This window comes from Balaenoptera ricei, chromosome 13, assembly GCF_028023285.1.
Source record: "Balaenoptera ricei isolate mBalRic1 chromosome 13, mBalRic1.hap2, whole genome shotgun sequence".
Taxonomy (NCBI): Eukaryota; Metazoa; Chordata; class Mammalia; order Artiodactyla; family Balaenopteridae; genus Balaenoptera; species Balaenoptera ricei.
In genome coordinates, this window is record NC_082651.1 from 73338400 (window position 1) to 73356103 (window position 17704).

At 40.2% G+C, this 17704-nt stretch overlaps 1 long non-coding RNA gene across 1 annotated transcript; it reads left to right on the top strand.

The window, feature by feature from the left end:
* The first annotated feature begins 5246 nt into the window (after positions 1–5246).
* Positions 5247–6178, top strand: LOC132376791 (uncharacterized). The gene is made up of 2 exons (XR_009506415.1): positions 5247–5315; positions 6025–6178. It is a non-coding gene; the product is annotated as an uncharacterized LOC132376791 (long non-coding RNA).
* The last annotated feature ends 11526 nt before the right edge of the window (positions 6179–17704 follow it).

Genomic DNA, 17704 nt, shown 5'->3' on the forward strand with positions numbered 1-17704 from the left:
CAAGGAACTACAAGGAACCTCTTGCTCTCTGTAACCCTGACATAGATACGTTTGCTGCTAGACACTGAGTCTGATGGCCAAAAATTATGATATAGTCAGTATCATGAAGCTTTATGCTCTATTTATATCATGTCACCAGGATGAAAGTTGCAGTTTGTCATATATATCAATGCTTTTTTAAATTTTATAAACAACCCATTTGTATATATGTTTGTTAGAAGAATGCTGATGATACCCTAATAACTCAGACAATGTGTAGCTTAGAAATGATTTTCTAATTCCTAACTTAAAAACACCTACAGATTGCATTCTCTCTGAATATGCAGTAAATCATTCATTACATGATTAATCAGCAGGTATTTATTAAACACCTATCATATTACCAGGCATTGTACTAGGTTCTGGGAATGCAACAGTGAACAAACAAAGTCCCTACTCTCCAGTAGGGGGAGCTCACATTCTAGAGGAGAGACATGGAAAGTAAATAAGCAAGTACATTTAAAACACGTAGAGTGCTGACAAGTGCTATGAAGAAAAATAAAGCAGGGAGGAAGGAGAAATAGGTATTGTTTGAAGGAGCTATCATTGAGTGGTCAGGAATCTCTAAAATGAGGTGAGAGTTGAACTAGGTCAAGAAAGCAGCAGAGAGCAAGCTCTGCAGGTATCTAGGAAACAAATGCAAAGGCTTTTGGACAGGAGCTTTCATGATCAGGAAGGGGCCAGCTGGCTGGAGAGTAGAGAGTGAAAGGGGAGGGTGTTATAAAGATGGTCAGAGGGCTAAAGAAGCCAGATAGTGTAAGACCTTGTCATTCATTGTAAGGACTTTGGAGGGTCTTGAACAAAGAAGGGTTTTGATCTGACTTAGGTTTTAAAAGGACCACTCCAGTTGCTGTATAGAGAATAGACTAAGGGCAGGGTAGAAGCAGGGACTCTGTGTAGGATGCTATTGTAATTGTGCAGGTCAGAGATGACAGTGGTTGCACTGGGTGGTGGTAGGAACTGTAACTGTTTTCATGTGGCTCAGCACACAAGAAGTAGGTTTGTCTTGAATTATATATATTTATAATCCTGGAGGAATCCCGTACCACCTAATTGTCCCAGAATAGGTGTTGCAAGCCAAGACCTGTTTCAATGGAAAACACAGACTAATTAAACTAGGATTTATTATATGGTTTACTTTTATATCTCAAAATCTAGACATTGCCATGTTATTATTACTAATATAGAGTCCTGGCTATAAATTAGGATGACTTCATGAGGCAATGCTTCCTTTAATATTGAAGAGTTGATGGAACTCTATTTAGAGCTGAGTTATGTAGAACACTAATCTTTCAGCGATGGCTTGATTTTCAACCCTCTATTTACATCATTGGATTGCTTTGTTGCAATAAGGAATGAACACAAACAAATGTAACTCTATGCCTAACAATGCAGGGCAACAACTGCATATAAACAAAGCTAAGCTCACAGTGGATTCTCAGTTGATTGTGGTGAATGACAACCGAGTGATGGATTTTAGCGTTTAAAAATTAACACATTCAAGTGCTGAGGACACCGTTGTAAATTAGAGGACTATGAATACCCTCCAAGTTAATTTATTTTTTCTAATTTACTGCCATGGAGTGTCTTAGGTTCAGAGTGAATGAAGCTTATTATTTCGTCTCTGCCTTCCATCTCTCTGCCAATTTTTGAAGTTCACTTCAATGCTAAGTTTGGCATTTCTTTTTTCCCTTTACAATATTACCCCAACTCATTTACTAGTTGATTTTGTTTGTTTGTTTGTTTTTCTTTTTTACATCTTTATTGGAGTATAATTGCTTTACAGTGTTGTGTTAGTTGCTGCTGTATAACAAAGTGAATCAGCTATATGTATACATATATCCCCAGGTTTCAGTTTTTTTTTTTTTTTTTTTTTTTTTAAGTTATTTATTTATGTATTATTTATCTATTCATGGCTGTGTTGGGTCTTCGTTTCTGTGCGAGGGCTTTCTCTAGTTGCGGCAAGCGGGGGCCACTCTTCATCGCGGTGCGCGGGCCTCTCACTATCGCGGCCTCTCTTGTTGCGGAGCACAGGCTCCAGACGCGCAGGCTCAGCAATTGTGGCTCACGGGCCCAGCCGCTCCGCGGCATGTGGGATCTTCCCAGACCAGGGCTCGAACCCGCGTCCCCTGCATTGGCAGGCAGACTCTCAACCACTGCGCCACCAGGGAAGTCCCCCCCAGGTTTCAGTTTTAAGCCTTCTGTTTTTACTTGAGTCATTGGGCCTCTTAGAAAGCTCAACAATTCTGGGATCTTCATCTCTTATGTAGTTTCCAGGAGCTCCTGGCACTTACCACTATTTCCTCTTTTTTTTTCACACACACACACTGTATTTTATTTTTACAAGAGATAAATAAACTGACACCAAGCATTGTAAATGGATGGCCACAACAAAAGCAACAATGATTGCAATTACCAAACACGAAACACACTCATGCTATGTCATAATATTGACATTCAGTCCAGTAACTAGTTGATTTTTGGGTAGTAGCTTCTCTTAAAAAAAATCACAAAGGGAGATAGCTTATCACTGCAAATGCATCTTCTTGCTAAGATTAATCTTTCTTAGTTATTTTTTTGATAGTTATAGCTTATATAAAGGGAAGTATACAGGGATTTCCCTGGTGGCACAGTGGTTAAGATTCCGCCTGTCAATGCAGGCGACACCGGTTCAATCCCTGGTCCTGGAAGATCCCACATGCCGTGGAGCAACTAGGCCCGTGCACCACAACTACTGAGCCTGCGCTCTAGAGCCCACGAGCCACAACTACTGAAGCCCATGCATCTAGAGCCTGTTCTCTGCAACAAGAGAAGCCACCGCAATGCAAGCCTGCGCACCACAACGAAGAGTAGCCCCAGATCTCTGCAACAAGAGAAAGCCCGTGCGCAGCAACTGAGACCCAACGTAGCCAAAATAAATAAATAAATAAATACCTTTTATAAAAAAAAGGAAAGTGTGCAGATTTAAATAAACTATATAGCTTAATGAATTTTCATATATGTATATACTCATATAACTGTTACCCAGATTAAGATATAACATATTTACAAAATCCCAAATAACCCCTGTGTACCCTGCTAGTCAATACTCCACCAATGGAAATGATATTCTGCCCTCTAGCTCCATAGTTTTGCCTTTTTTTGAACTTCATACAAATGAAATCATATAGTACGTACTCTTTTGACCCTGCTTCCTTTTACTGTATATTAGGTATGTGAAATTCATCCAAGTTGTCACATGTAGCAGAAGTTTATTTTTTTCACTGCTGTTTATTATTCCACTATGTCAATATACGACAGTTTATTTATCCATTGTACTGTTGATGGCCTTTGGCTATCTCCAGCTTTGGGCTATTATGAATTAAGCTGCTATGAACATTTTTATACATGTCTGATAGTGGACATGCTTACTCACTTATGTTGACTGTGTACCGGGGGGTGGAATGCTGAGTCAGAGGGTCTATGTATGCTGACTACTTTTTGCACCAAAGAGTGCTTTTTATTACTGGACAAAGAACAAATTAGTGCCAGAAAGAAAACAGTGTTTGAGGACTGTAGGCAAAGAATTTGATAGAATATTTAATTGAACTACTTGGAATTGTTTGCTTGGTTATTATTTTTCTTTTTATAGAAGGCAGTGAGGAACCACAATGAGATATCATCTCACACCCGTTAGGATGGCCACTATCAAAAAACCCAGAAAGTAGCAAGTGTTGGCAAGGCTGTGGAGAAATTGGAACCTTTGTGTACTGTTGGTGGCAATGTAAAATGGTGTAACTGCTATGGAAAACAGTGTAGAATTTCCTCAAAAAATTAAAAATAGAACTACCATATGATCCTGCAATCCCATTTCTGGATGTATACCCTAAAAAATTGAAAACAGGATTTCAAGGAGATATTTGCATACTCATTTTCATTGCAGCATTATTCATAACAGCCAAGAGGTAGAAGCAACCAAAATATTTATGGGCAGATGAATGAATCAAGAAAATGTGGTGGGGCTTCCCCGGTGGTGCAGTGGTTGAGAATCTGCCTGCCAATGCAGGGGACACGGGTTCGAGCCCTGGTCTGGGAAGATCCCACATGCCGCAGAGCAACTAGGCCCGTGAGCCACAGTTACTGAGCCTGCGCGTCTGGAGCCTGTGCTCCGCAACGAGAGAGGCCGCGACAGTCAGAGGCCCGCGCACCGCGATGAAGAGTGGCCCCCGCTTGCCGCAACTAGAGAAAGCCCTCGCACAGAAACAAAGACCCAACACAGCCATAAATAAAAAAAAAAAAAAGAAAATGTGGTATGTACATACAATAGAATATTATTCAGCCTTAATAAAAGAGGGAAATACTGTCGAATGCTACAGCATGGATGAACCCGGAGGACATTATGCTGAGTGAAATAAGCCAGTCACAGAAAGATAAAGCAGGGTTCTACCTTGCACAAGGTACTTAGAATAGTCAAAATCACAGAGATAGAAAGTAGAATGGCAGTTGCCAGAGGCTGAGGAGAGGCGGGGGGAAGGCAAATTGTTGTTCAATGGATATAGAGTTTAAGTTTTGCAGTATGAAAAAGTTGCAAAACAATGTGCATATGGTTAATACTACTGCACTGTACATTTAAAAATGGTTAAGATGGTAAACAAAAAAAGATAGATGTTATTTTTTTTTTTTAAACGTTATGGCTTTGATTGAAAAATACTCCTCTCCGGTTTCAGGCAAACATATCTTAAGGAAAAAAGATGCAGACTGGTCTCTATTAGATTTACATGTTTTATAGGCCTTTGTAGAACATAAATGTATTTGCTCACTCAGGCTTTCTGTTCCCTTGTTACCAACATGAATGGTTTGAGGGAATATAAGATCCTTGAAGTTGAATAAAATTATATAATTGTTAAAAGGCAGTGAGGAGTGATTGCTGGTCTATAGAGATTAAGAATTTACAAGTACAAGACTTATTCTCTAGCTCTCTGACTAAGTGAATCTGTTTTTGTATTTCTGATCTTTGCATGAAACAAAAACCCTGAAGTTACAGTGACTCATAAATAACTGTAGTGAAGCATTAAGTCCATGACCTAGCTGGTTGCAGGTTGTCAATAGATGTGATGGAGCGTTAAGGACCTCTTGACAACAGCTGTGCTGGTGCTAGAGGCCCTACCCCGCAGAACAGAATGCTACCTCTGTGGGCGGGAACCATTGCCTGCCTCTCCGCTGTGGGCACCAGAACTTTAGGAGCAGATCTGAGGCTTTAGCGAGATATACCTTTCCCCAAATGGTCATGAATGTCGGTAAGTCAGAGGGCATCGCAGGCACTTAGTTGTTGATGAAGGGCAGGCTTTCCAGCCAAGGATATTATTGGCCCTTAGTTGTTCTAACCTCAGCTTCCTGAGTTGACCTTATTTGAAAATAGAACGGGTTATTCAGATGCTCAGAAAGAGTCACTGTTTAATGTTGTGGAATTTGGGAATTCGTTTTTACCTCTCTCGGGGCATGAGCCTTTGGGTTCGTGTTGGGCAGTCTTTGACCTTGGGCCACATGCTGCCTGCCCTACCCTTGTCATAGGGCCCAGGATCTAATTTCAGAGTCAAAGATTGGAATGCTGCTTCCATTTTGCTGCTTCCTAAATAGACCCAGATAACAACATTGTAACGGCTAAAATAAGAAGTCTTATTTTTCTCATGTGTACTCTAGTTTTCAATACAGCAGATAATCTAAACTATAATATTATACATTTTCCATGCAACTAAATAAAACTATTTTTATTTAGAATGAAAAAATAGTGTAAGCAGCTTAAATTATTTTCCGTTTAATATTTTTTGCTTTTCTTTCTTTTTCCCTTTCCTTCTTTCCTTCTCTTTCTTTCCTCCCTCCCTCTCTCTTTCCCTCCTTCCTTTCCTCCCTCTCCCCTTCCTCCCTTCCTCCGTTCCTCCCTTCCTCCGTTCCTCCCTTCCTTCCTCTCTCTCTACACCCCCCTTCTCTCTGCCCCCCTCTCTTTAGACACCAATTGAGTCCGTTTGGAGTAGAGGTCTCCAGTTTGAACTCTAGAGTCAGACAATCCCAGCTGGGCTCTCACTAGCCATGTAACTCTGGGATACCTCTTACCCCCTCAATGCATCTTTTCTTCTGTTATAAAATAAAGATGATAATAGTATATCTCTTAGTGTTGCTGTGATGATCACATGAGATGATTTGTGCCTGGCCTATAGTAAGTACTTGATAAATATTAGCTACTGTATATTATTAATATGCTGCACAAGTAACAACAAGAACGTTGATTTTAAGTAAGAAAAAAAGGAAAAAGCTCATAAGAGCAACCAAAAAGCTAAATATGATGGCAAACCTGTTGGAAGAGATCTTGAAACTTTGCTAATTAAATACTCAGGAAAGAAGCAAAAAGTAGGAAAAATATATAATTTTAGTCTCTGAAACAACAAGAATAAGATTGTTGCATTAGATGAACAAAAGTTAGTTCAGGCCATAAGCCACAACAAGGGAATTTTCCTAGTCATCAGCAGCATTTGTACTGGTAAGACGGATTCAGGAGATTACATTTCTTTGAAGTATATTGGAGATCAGAAAAATTTTGAGCTTACGAATCACCTGGCCCAACACAATCATTTTACAGGTGGATAGACTAAGCTTCCAGGAGGTTAAGCACTTTGCCTAATGTTACACATCTTCTGATGGCAGAGCTGGACTGGAACATGGGTGTCCTGATTGGAGCCCAGGGGGCCGTTCTACTGGAGCACACAGCTTTCAAAATGTGACAAGATCAAAACGCCCAGAGAACTTTCATGCTTTAGTGAGAATAACTTTGCATTCACAGCAGGGATTATTTTTCACCCCTGGAATTCAAAGCATCTGAAAACAGATATCATTATCTCAGGTTTACAATTGGAAAAAATAGGAATCAAGAGAGGTTCTCGGTTGACTGGCTTTGTTGCCCAGCTTCAGGCTCCATAAAAGCACCCCTCATGCCCATGCAGGCTGGTGTGTGAAGCTGCTGCAGGCACCTGCCCCTGATCCTGGGACACCTTCCGGCTTGCCTCCATTGCGCACTTCCGTATTCCGTCATCACTGTCTCCTCCCAACTAAATGTAAGATGCCCAAAGGAGATGTATTTTGTTGTTGTTCATAGACAAATCCCTACCTTCTTGAACAAGTGCCTGGCATTTATTTGACTATCAGTAAATATTTCTCAAATGAATGAAGAAAAAAATTGATTCTCTGGGCTTCTCCATCTGGTTACTTGGATTGGCAGATGCATTTGGGCCATGTGTCTAGGCTCTGATTTTGAGACCTCTACTGTATGTTGGCCAGTTCCATGCTTTGCAGTCTTGGGTGAAAGGAGCCTGCCTTTGGACTGCAGCCTGGATTCCAGGACACAACCTGCTAAGCATATTCTTTGCTCCACCCAAGACTAATAAGAAAGAGGGTAAGATTCTAGAAGATTGGACTTCTGTATTTCAGAAGTATAAAAAGGAATCCTCCAAACCCTGTATACTGTGGGAACTCTGTTGATGTTTCACTAGGGAAGTCAGTGAAGTGGGCCCTCTGGGAGAAAGAATAGACATAACGCCCATATACATAAATGCAGTGAATCCAAACACGGCCTTGCTCCGCTGTGCTCATCCGACCTGCCATTATCAAGGCTAACTCACCCTTCAGACTGGGTGTGTGAGGTTTTCTTTAGGCTGAAGCTGCCTTTGATGTTCATTTGAAGCTTACCTCACCAGCAAAAACAGACTACTTCATCCCTGCTGTCACAAAGAGTTGGACAGTGAAACATCTCTAGGCTTTTGCTTCATTTCTTTTTTTTTTAATTAATTTTTATTGGAGAATAGTTGCTTTACAATGTTGCATTAATTTCTGCTGTACAGCAAAGTGAATCAGCTATACGTATACGTATATCCCTTCTTTTTGGATTTCCTTCCCATTTAGGTCACCACAGAGCCTTGAGTAAAGTTCCTTGTACTATACAGCAGGTTCTCATTAGTTATCTATTTTATACATAGTAGTGTATATATGTCAATCCCAATCTCCCAGTTCATCCCAACCTCCCTTCCCCCTTGGTATCCATATGTTTGTTCTGTACGTCTTTGTCTCTATTTCTGCTTTGCAAATAAGTTCATCTGTATCATTTTTCTATATTCCACAAATGAACGATGTTATACATTTGTTTTTCTTTGCTTCATTTCTTTAAGCAAAACAGTTTCAGTCTCCCTGGTGAAGCAGACCTCCAGTCAACAACCTATATGTGTGAACAGAAAACATTCCACAAAGCCTGCCTTATACAGAACTGCTACATCTCCTGACTCCCAGATGTTGTCTGTAGGGTTTTATAGAATCCTCAGTGGGGTCTGCAAGTTTGCTGCCTTCACTGATGCGGTCACCTTCCCAGATGGTATGTTTGCCCTCCCAGGCTCCCAACACCCACCATTTCTGATATTTCACACCACTTTAGGAGTCATGCCAAAGATAGGCTGAGTGTGACCTTCTCCTCTGATGTATGCCATGGGAAGATGATCAAATATAAGGTCCATCGTTGTTCACGATGAAGCCCCTAGAGTGGATATTGCATTTTCATTTCTCATCCATCAAGAACAACCGTATCATCATCAACTACAGCTGAACTGGGCTGGTCAAGATCTGCAAAGTGACCATCTGCAAGCAAGGACAATCCGCATTGGTCACACACAGCTGACTAATGGCAACACGCTTCTTTTGGGGGAAAGGCTGGACAAGCCATCCAATGAGTCATCAAGATGGGCAAGCACTTCCAGACCATGGGAATGTTTTCAGTGACCTCTGCTTCAGCCCTAGTTGTTCCTATCTTTATGCTGTCATGTGATCAACAATAAGACACGGGGGTTAGAAGGGAAGATTATGATAAGTAATTGAAATAAGAAACAAACAGCATCTGCAACACAGGCTACTCCATGCACATACTTGACCAGGTCTTCTGATGGCCAAACTCTACTTGTTGCTACGCAGGTAACCTGTGATACCACATTGGCAGACCAGGTAAAACCCTTTCTCGTCAAACCTTTAAAAATAGCACACCAGGTAAAAACCCTTTCTCGTCAAACCTTTAAAAATAAAGATCTTAATTAATAACCCCTAGAAAAGATGTAAAGATGGGAGACCTCCTTCTCCTATAAGTAATCCTTGACGCTGTGCAGCCTTAAAGGCAACTGAAATAGGTGTGGGCAGTTCTGTGTTACCATAACACCTATTGATTGAAGAAAACTGTTCTGTGGCCTTGGAATGTTGGGTTGGCCTTTGTGAGGGACATGGTCATTATCAGAGAAGGAAGCAGAGGGGATTTTTGTGGCTTTGGTGAGGTTCCATCTAGTTCTGTACCTGTTTCCCTGGTGAACCATTCTGCGCTATGTTTGTTAGGAAGCTGAAGTGGGTGGGCCACTGATGGGTCTTTAAAGACAAGACCAATATGACTCTCCCTTCTTCTGCCTGGCCTCCATGACAGTACCAAAAGTTCAGATTATTCCACAGGTCATCAGGCTGTAGGCTTAGGAAAGGAAGTCAAGAAATGTTTTGCAAATAACTTATTATCAGAGGAAATGTCAGCTGAGTCAGGGGCATTGTTCCTCAAATGTACCCGGGTGTTGAAGGATTTAATTGGGGTGAATAGTTGAAGCAGGACAAAGATGGTTTTTCCTTGGGGACCCATGTACTCAGTTAAAAGGCCAAAACAGAAATGCTTATGCAATGACTTTCTTCCTAAAAATTCAGAACACTTCAAAAATTCCCACTAATTGTATTCTCACCACAACTCTGAAGGCTAGTACAGTTATCATGCAAATATGTTTTTAGGGCAGTTAAATGTGTTCCCATAATTCCTTTTATAGCCATGCATATTCATTAGGAACCCTGAAAATTTATTAAGTAATCACCAAACGTTTTCAAGGACTGCAAATGCAAACTTTGTGCTGGAAGAGGAGAGTATTTAGAGATACTCCGAGAATTTAAAGAATGATCAGCTCATTAAGTCTTCCGGCAACGTATATTTCAATTTCAATATTTAAGCTCTGGATATTTTCACTTGCTTTGTCTTGAATGGAGAAATTTGATTTTAAAGTCTTTTCTTATAGTGGGTTTGCATCTTTCCATCATTTCTGCTTTATGAAAGTAGATGCTATGTTATTTGGTGTGTAGATATTTATAACTATTGCATCTTCATTATAACTTGGAATCTTTAACATTATAAAGAAGCACTATCCAACAGAACTTTCTGTGATGATGGAAGTGGTTTCTGCACTATATAAATTAATGAACTAAAATTAAAGATTCATTTCCTCGGTCACATTACCCGCATTTCAAATAGCTACATGTGTTGCTCATGGCTACTGAAATGGACAGCACGGTTATATAGTATCTTCTTTGTCTTGCTTAATACACTTTTGGCTTGAATTCTACCTTGTCTGATATCAAAGCCTTAACCCCTGCTTTCTTTCGGTTTGCTTTTGACTAGCACTACTTTGCATAACCTTTTATTTCTAACCTTTCTAAATCACTTTTGTTTTAGGCAAGTCTCTTGTATACAGCATAGAGTTGAATTCTGCTTTTATCTTAGGTTAGTTAAGATTTATCTATATAACATCTGTGTTTGATCTCATTTCTTTCATTTTAAAATACATATTATAAATACTAACAGTCCCCTCTCTCCTTGGTTTCACACTCTGAGCAAAATAAAATTAGCTTGCACACTCTCTCATCTCTTGTTTGCTTTCCAATTTTAGTCAGTAATATTCTCTTTCTTAGTGTTTCTCTGTACTTTTAGGTGTCTACAGTTCTGTTTGTTAGCATTAAATCATATCCTATGACCCCCTCTTACTGCTCATGATGCAATTAATGTTATTCTACTTACCCTATTCTCTCCATCCTTTTTTCCTCCAAAATTTTATTGTGAAAATTTCCAAACTTAGAGTGAAGTTGAAAGATTTTTACAGTGAACACCCATATGCCCACTACCCAGATGCTGTAATTAACATATTACTATATTGGCTTTATCAATATGTGTCCATCTAGCTATTGGTCAATCCATCTCATTTTTTGATGCACTTCAAATTAAACTGCAGATACTAATACATTTACTCTTAAATACCTCAGCATACATATCATTAACTAGAGTTCAATATTTATTTAAAGTGTTTTTCTTTTGGTGTAAAATTTGTATGCTGTAAAGCACCCAAATCTTAAGTATACCTTTGCTAGTTTTGAAAATTGCATGCACCTGTGTAACCCAACCCCTAACAAGATATAAAAGGTTACCATTGCCCCTGCAAAATTTCCCTGGGGCTCCTTCCCAGTCAATCCCCACTCCCCTCCCAGAGGCAGACTTCTGATTTTTTTCCACCATAAATTAGTTTCACCGGTTTAGAAACTTCACGGAAATAGAATCACACAGTATGTACTCATTGGGTAAGAGTTCTTTCACTCAGACGTTCATTTCATTCAGACACAAAGACGTTCATAATGTCTTTGAGACACGTCCATGCAGTTGCTTGTATCAGTGATTTAGTCCTATTTATTGCTCAGTAGTATTTCACTGTAAGAACATATGGCAGTTTGTTGTATATTCTCTTATTAACACACACTTTGTTTCCAGTTTGGGGCTATTATGAGTAAAGCTTCTATGAACATTTTTGTACAAGTGTTTTTGTGAGCTTTTAAAATTTCTCTTTGGTTAATACCTAGGAGTAGAATTACTGGATCATAGGGTATGCCATAGGTGTATGTTTGGTTTATAAGAAACTTTGAGACCATTTCCCAACTGGTTGTACCATTTTATATCCACACTCACAATGTATAAGAGTGCTGGTTTCTCCACATTTCCTCACCAACTTTTGTGTTGTCAGTCTTTTAAAATGTTATCCATTCTAATGGATGTGTAGTAGTATCTTAATGGTTTTAATTTTCATTTCCCTGATGACTAATAATGTTGAGCACTCTTCATTCCTTTATTGCCATTTGCATATTTTATTTTATAAAATGTGTATTAAATTTTTTTGCCCGTTTTAAAATTAGGTGGTTTGTCTCTCTATATTGAGTTGTAGATTTGTTTATTTGTTCTAATATATTGGATACCAGTTATTTGCCAGATATACATTTTAAGAGTATTTTCTTCTAGTCTGTGGCTTGCTTATTCATTTTCATAGCAGCATCTTTTGATAAGCAGACATTTTTAGTTTGTTGACATTTGATTGATTGTTTTTAAAATTTATAGTTATTGCTTCTAGTGACCTAAGAGGCTTTTGCCTACCCCCAAGTCACTAAGACATTTTCTTATGCTCTCTTCTAAATGCTTTATTGTTTTAGCTTTTACATTTTGGGCTATGATCCATTTTCTCCCCTTTTCCTCCCACATTTTGTTAGATGTGTTAGTTTTACAATACCAGAGCACATAATATTTGCATATTATTTTCTACTCATTTCTGAATTTATTTTAGTCCCATTTCTAAATGTGTTTATGCTCACCACCAGTTCCTTTGCCAGTATTTCCCAGTTGTCTCATGGTTGGGTGAAGCTTGTCTGCTAGCAGGTTCCTAGTGAAGGGGGCCTGGGTACAATAGTCTCTGATTTTCAACCTCAATACTTGAGGGATGTTTGGGATTGATAAAACATCTTTGGTTCATACATTTTGCTTTGATTAATGTTTCAAATATTAGTTATGCTTATTGTTTATTATTTTTCCAAAGAGATTTCAGTTATATAGAAACTGGAAGAGAGATCCATTTATTTTAGACTATTTTCTGAAGATGTACATATAAGCATTTCACCTTAATACTGTCTTCAGGGCTTCTCTGGTGGCACAATGGTTAAGAATTTGCCTGCCAATGCAAGGGACATGGGATCGAGCCCTGGTCCGGGAAGATCCCACATGCCGTGGAGCAACTAAGCCCGTGCGCCACAACTACTGAGCCTGAGCTCTAGAGCCCGCAAGCCACAACTACTGAGCCCATGTGCCACAACTACTGAAGCCTGTGCGCCTAGAGCCCATGCTCTGCAACAAGAGAAGCCATGACAATGAGAAGCCTGTGCACCACAACGAAGAGTAGCCCCCACTCACTGCAACTAGAGGAAGCCCGTGCACAGCAATGAAGACCCAACACAGCCAAAAAAAACCAAAACCAAAAACAAACAAAAAAAACCTGTCTTCAAGTCCATGCAAAGGGCTGCAAAGGGCTGCCTTGTGGGTTCCTTTGGCACTAACAGTCATGATGGACTTCCTTGTAAAACTGGGTTCCTGTGAGTTTTGAAGTTGTGTGTAGCTGTGAAAGCACATAATAAATCTAAGATACTAAGAAAATATGTGCAATACTACTACTACTACTATTCACTACTGTTTTTTTTGGCCACACCAGGTGGCATGCAGGATCTTAGTTCCCCCACCAGGGATCAAACCTGTGCCCCCTGCAATGGAAGCATGGATTCTTAACCACTGGACTGCCAGGGAAGTCCCTCACTACTATTTTTATAGTGAGAAGTTTATATCTAAGAAGGCAGAGGGGGTTTCCCTAAAACAAGAGTAGAATTCTAAGGCTAGAAACACTAATTTATTAAGTTGATGACCCAAAATTTAGATAACTTAGTTTCTTATATAAACTTGGGACCCAGATGTGAATTAAATTTCAATTTCTGATTCTTAGGAAACCTTTGAGTAATTACAAGTTGGGTAACACAGCTGAATTCATGGGGTATGCATTTTTTCCCTACTTAAATCTTTCTGCATTTGATGCTTCCTTATTTAGCAAGTCCATATAAGGAATGAGGAATCCATTATCTCAAAACACATTAAAGATTTTTAAGAATCTCTTGTAAGCACAGACACTAACATCTGATCTAACTGGGTTAATGTGAGATAATCCATGGAATTCAATATGCTTCTCTGTTTATGTAATATGAGCATCACAATGATTTCCAAATACACGTCACCCTGGTATAAAAATAAAATTATATTAAAAAAAGGAAGTAAAAAAAGAAATATGTAACTTACAATATGCTGGAATTCTTTTTTTTTTTAAATTATTTATTTATTTATTTATTTTTGGCTGTGTTGGGTCTTCGTTTTCTGTGCGAGGGCTTCCTCTAGTTGCGGCGAGCGGGGGCCACTCCTCATCGCGGTGCGCGGGCCTCTCACTGTCGCGGCCTCTCTTGTTGCGGAGCAGAAGCTCCAGACACGCAGGCTCAGTAGCTGTGGCTCACGGGCCCAGTTGCTCTGCGGCATGTGGGATCTTCCCAGACCAGGGCTCGAACCCGTGTCCCCTGCATTGGCAGGCAGACTCTCAACCACTGCGCCACCAGGGAAGCCCTGGAATTCTTAAATATTGACTTGTGTAAGAAAGATTGAATTCATCTAATACCACACTGGCAACTGATGAGCAAAGAATAAGAATAGGGGATTTTTGCACCTTTCACATGAGGACAAGACCTAAAGTTTTCATGAGGACAGTCAGTCTCTGTTCACTGGAGTGAAAAATAACTAAATGGAAACTTTGCCTTCCATGGAAATTTTAATTTCAAAATAGAAATTGATATATTTAATGTTTCTTATTATAAAAATTATATATGCTTCAAAAATGTAAAAAATATAATTGCATATAAAATAGAAAATGAAAGCCCCCACTGCTACCCCCATAACTGATCTCATGCCACAGAGAAATCACTAATATTAATAACTTAGTGTTTCAGACATTATATAAATATGTTATGTATTATAAATTTTTAAATTGTATAATTTATAAATACAATTTTTTGCATTAATAGAATCTGTAGTCTTATCTTTTTGCATTCAACACCACATCTTGGACATGTTTCCATGTTAGTTCATATAGATCTACCTTCTCCTTTTCAGTGGATTGATAGTATATAGTAGGCCATTGTATGAATGTGCCTTTATTTATTTATTTTTTTAGGGATTGAACCCGTGTCCACTGCATTGGCAGGCAGATTCTTTTTTTTTTTTTTATTTATATTTATTTATTTATTTATTTATTTATGGCTGTGTTGGGTCTTCGTTTCTGTGCGAGGGCTTTCTCTAGTTGCGGCAAGTGGGGGCCACTCTTCATTGCGGTGCGCGGGCCTCTCACTGTCGTGGCCTCTCTTGTTGCGGAGCACAGGCTCCAGATGCGCAGGCTCAGTAATTGTGGCTCACGGGCCCAGCTGCTCTGCGGCATGTGGGATATTCCCAGACCAGGGCTCGAACCCGTGTCCCCTGCATTGGCAGGCAGATTCTCAACCACTGCACCACCGGGGAAGCCCGAATGTGCCTTTATTGAGTTAATGAATCTCTTGCTGATGCATAGTCAATTTGTTCCTAGTTATTTGATACTATAAACTGCACTGTGGTAAACACTCTTTTACATATATTTATCTACTAGGAGAATTTATATTTTTTTAGAAGTGAAATTTTGAGATGAAAAGGAATGGATATTTTTAGTTTTGATACCTAATGCTAAATTGTACTGTGGGGTTGTTATGGTTGGCTTGGAAGATGACCAATAAGAGAATAATATAAATTTAAGATACTGAGGCCACATTAAAATTAATATCTATTATTAAGTCATTATTTTTGTTATGAGAGAGACAATAAGACTAGTGAGAGATTTCAAGGTACTGATCAACTATTTTACAACACGGAGAGGTAATGAAATGGAAGGGATACTCTCCACCTTTTTATAAAATGGCAATAAGAGTACTTACCTCATAGGGCTGTTGTGATGATTTAATGAGCTAATAGTTGTAAAAGTCCTAGATGAGTACCTGGTACCTAGTAGGTACTCAGCGAAGTATTACTGATATTTCTATTAAGAGAATTTTTTCTCATAAAAGACTCCTCTCTTAGCTTTCATGATCACAGTTAAATAACTCCTTTTGGCTTCTGCTTTCATCAAGTATGAGACCATTGGTAAATACTTAGTACTATTTAGCGTGAACAAGAGACAGTTGTATTTAAAAATGAGTGATCACATTTTATGCTACAAGATGTGGGAGGCTAGGGATTCAGTCAAGGCAAAAGTTGGGGCCAGCAACATCTGCCATATGCCAAGGGTCAGTGCCTGAAAGGTGAGCAGTTACCAGCCCTAGCTCCGATGTCAGGAAGTGAAAGCAGGCCAACAGTCAACGAACAACATGACTCACAGGTAACAGGACACCCAAATGTCGGGAGTCAGAGGAAGCCAGGAGCCTGGCTTCAAGCACAGAAAGGCTCAGGCCAAGGCAAGCTCTGAAGTTGTGAAGTTCAAGGTGGCCAGCCAGGGGCCCAGGGGGACAAAAGCACACATCCATGCTGGAGAGACCTGGCTAATAGCTGTTTCTGAGCTCTTCCAGGCTGGCGTGGGTCAGAAACCAATCACAAAACAGCTTGTCTAGGTCCTCCAGGTACAAGTAGGTGAATGAAGCTGCAGAAAGTTAGGTCAGATATAGGAGGAAAGAAGAAATAAACTTCCTGAGGTAGCTGCAACACGCTGTGATGGAACCCTTCTATAGCAAAGCGTTAGAAAAGCTATATATGCTTGTATTAGCAAGCCTCGCATCTGCTATCATCCCTTGGGAAATGAAATGTTGCTGTGCTCTTTTCTTTGCATTTCTAAAATAATCAAATATCTAAAATTCATACAGCTTTGCTGAGATTCAAGCAATTATGGCACTAAAGCCTCCATCGTATGTCTGTGTCTTATCCTCTCCTCTGTTTCTTCCTCAAAGAGATTGGGAGGTGACGTTGGCAGGAGACATGGCTGTGTGCTACTATCAGGTAGATGGGGACAGGATCGTGTAAGTTATTTTATTTTATTTTTTAATTTAGTTATTTTTTGGCTGCATTGGGTCTTCCTTGCTGCGCGTGGGCTTTCTCTAGTTGTGGCGAGCGGGGGCTACTCTTTGTTGCGGTGCACGGGCTTCTCATGGCGGTGGCTTCTCTTGTTGCGGAGCACGGGCTCTAGGCGCGCAGGCTTCAGTAGTTGTGGCTCGCGGGCTCTAGAGCGCAGGCTCAGTAGTTGTGGGCACGGGCTTAGTTGCTCCGCGGCATGTGGGATCTTCCCGGACCAGGGATCGAACCCGTGTGCCCTGCACTGGCAGGCGGATTCTTAACCACTGTGCCACCAGGTAAGTCCCATCGTGTAAGCTATTTTAGAAGCATTGCTCTTATACTTGGAACCATGAAGCATGTATGGAAGTGTAAGTAACTGTCTGAGGCTGATCCCTAGAAAACAGTGCCTAAGGCTAAACCTTAAAACACTTTACTGGGGAGCCCAATCCCAGGAAGCAAGAGGGAGGCAAAGGAAGAAGGAGAGCGGGTTACGAAGCTGGCCACAGCTGGGTGACAAGTGCTGTTGATTGCTCATTCTTGCAGGATGTCTTCAGAAAGCTGTTATGAAGCTGTTGCAGCTCCTTTCTGGCGGTGGTGGGGAGAAGAATTATCCTCTGGCTCCCATTTCCAGTGATCAAAGTTTGCTCTGCAGGGCGTTACTGCCCCACACTTCCAGGTTGCACCACCTGCTCCCTCCATCAGCTGTCTGTCTCAGCTGTCTGTCGCGGAGGCTAGATCCAAGATGGCAACTGTTGCATCTGTAGCATAAATCACAGTCCTCAGGGTGAGCCAGAGTGTAGGCATGCGTCAGTGGCACTTCCCACATCCTTGCCTGCAACATGCAACCTC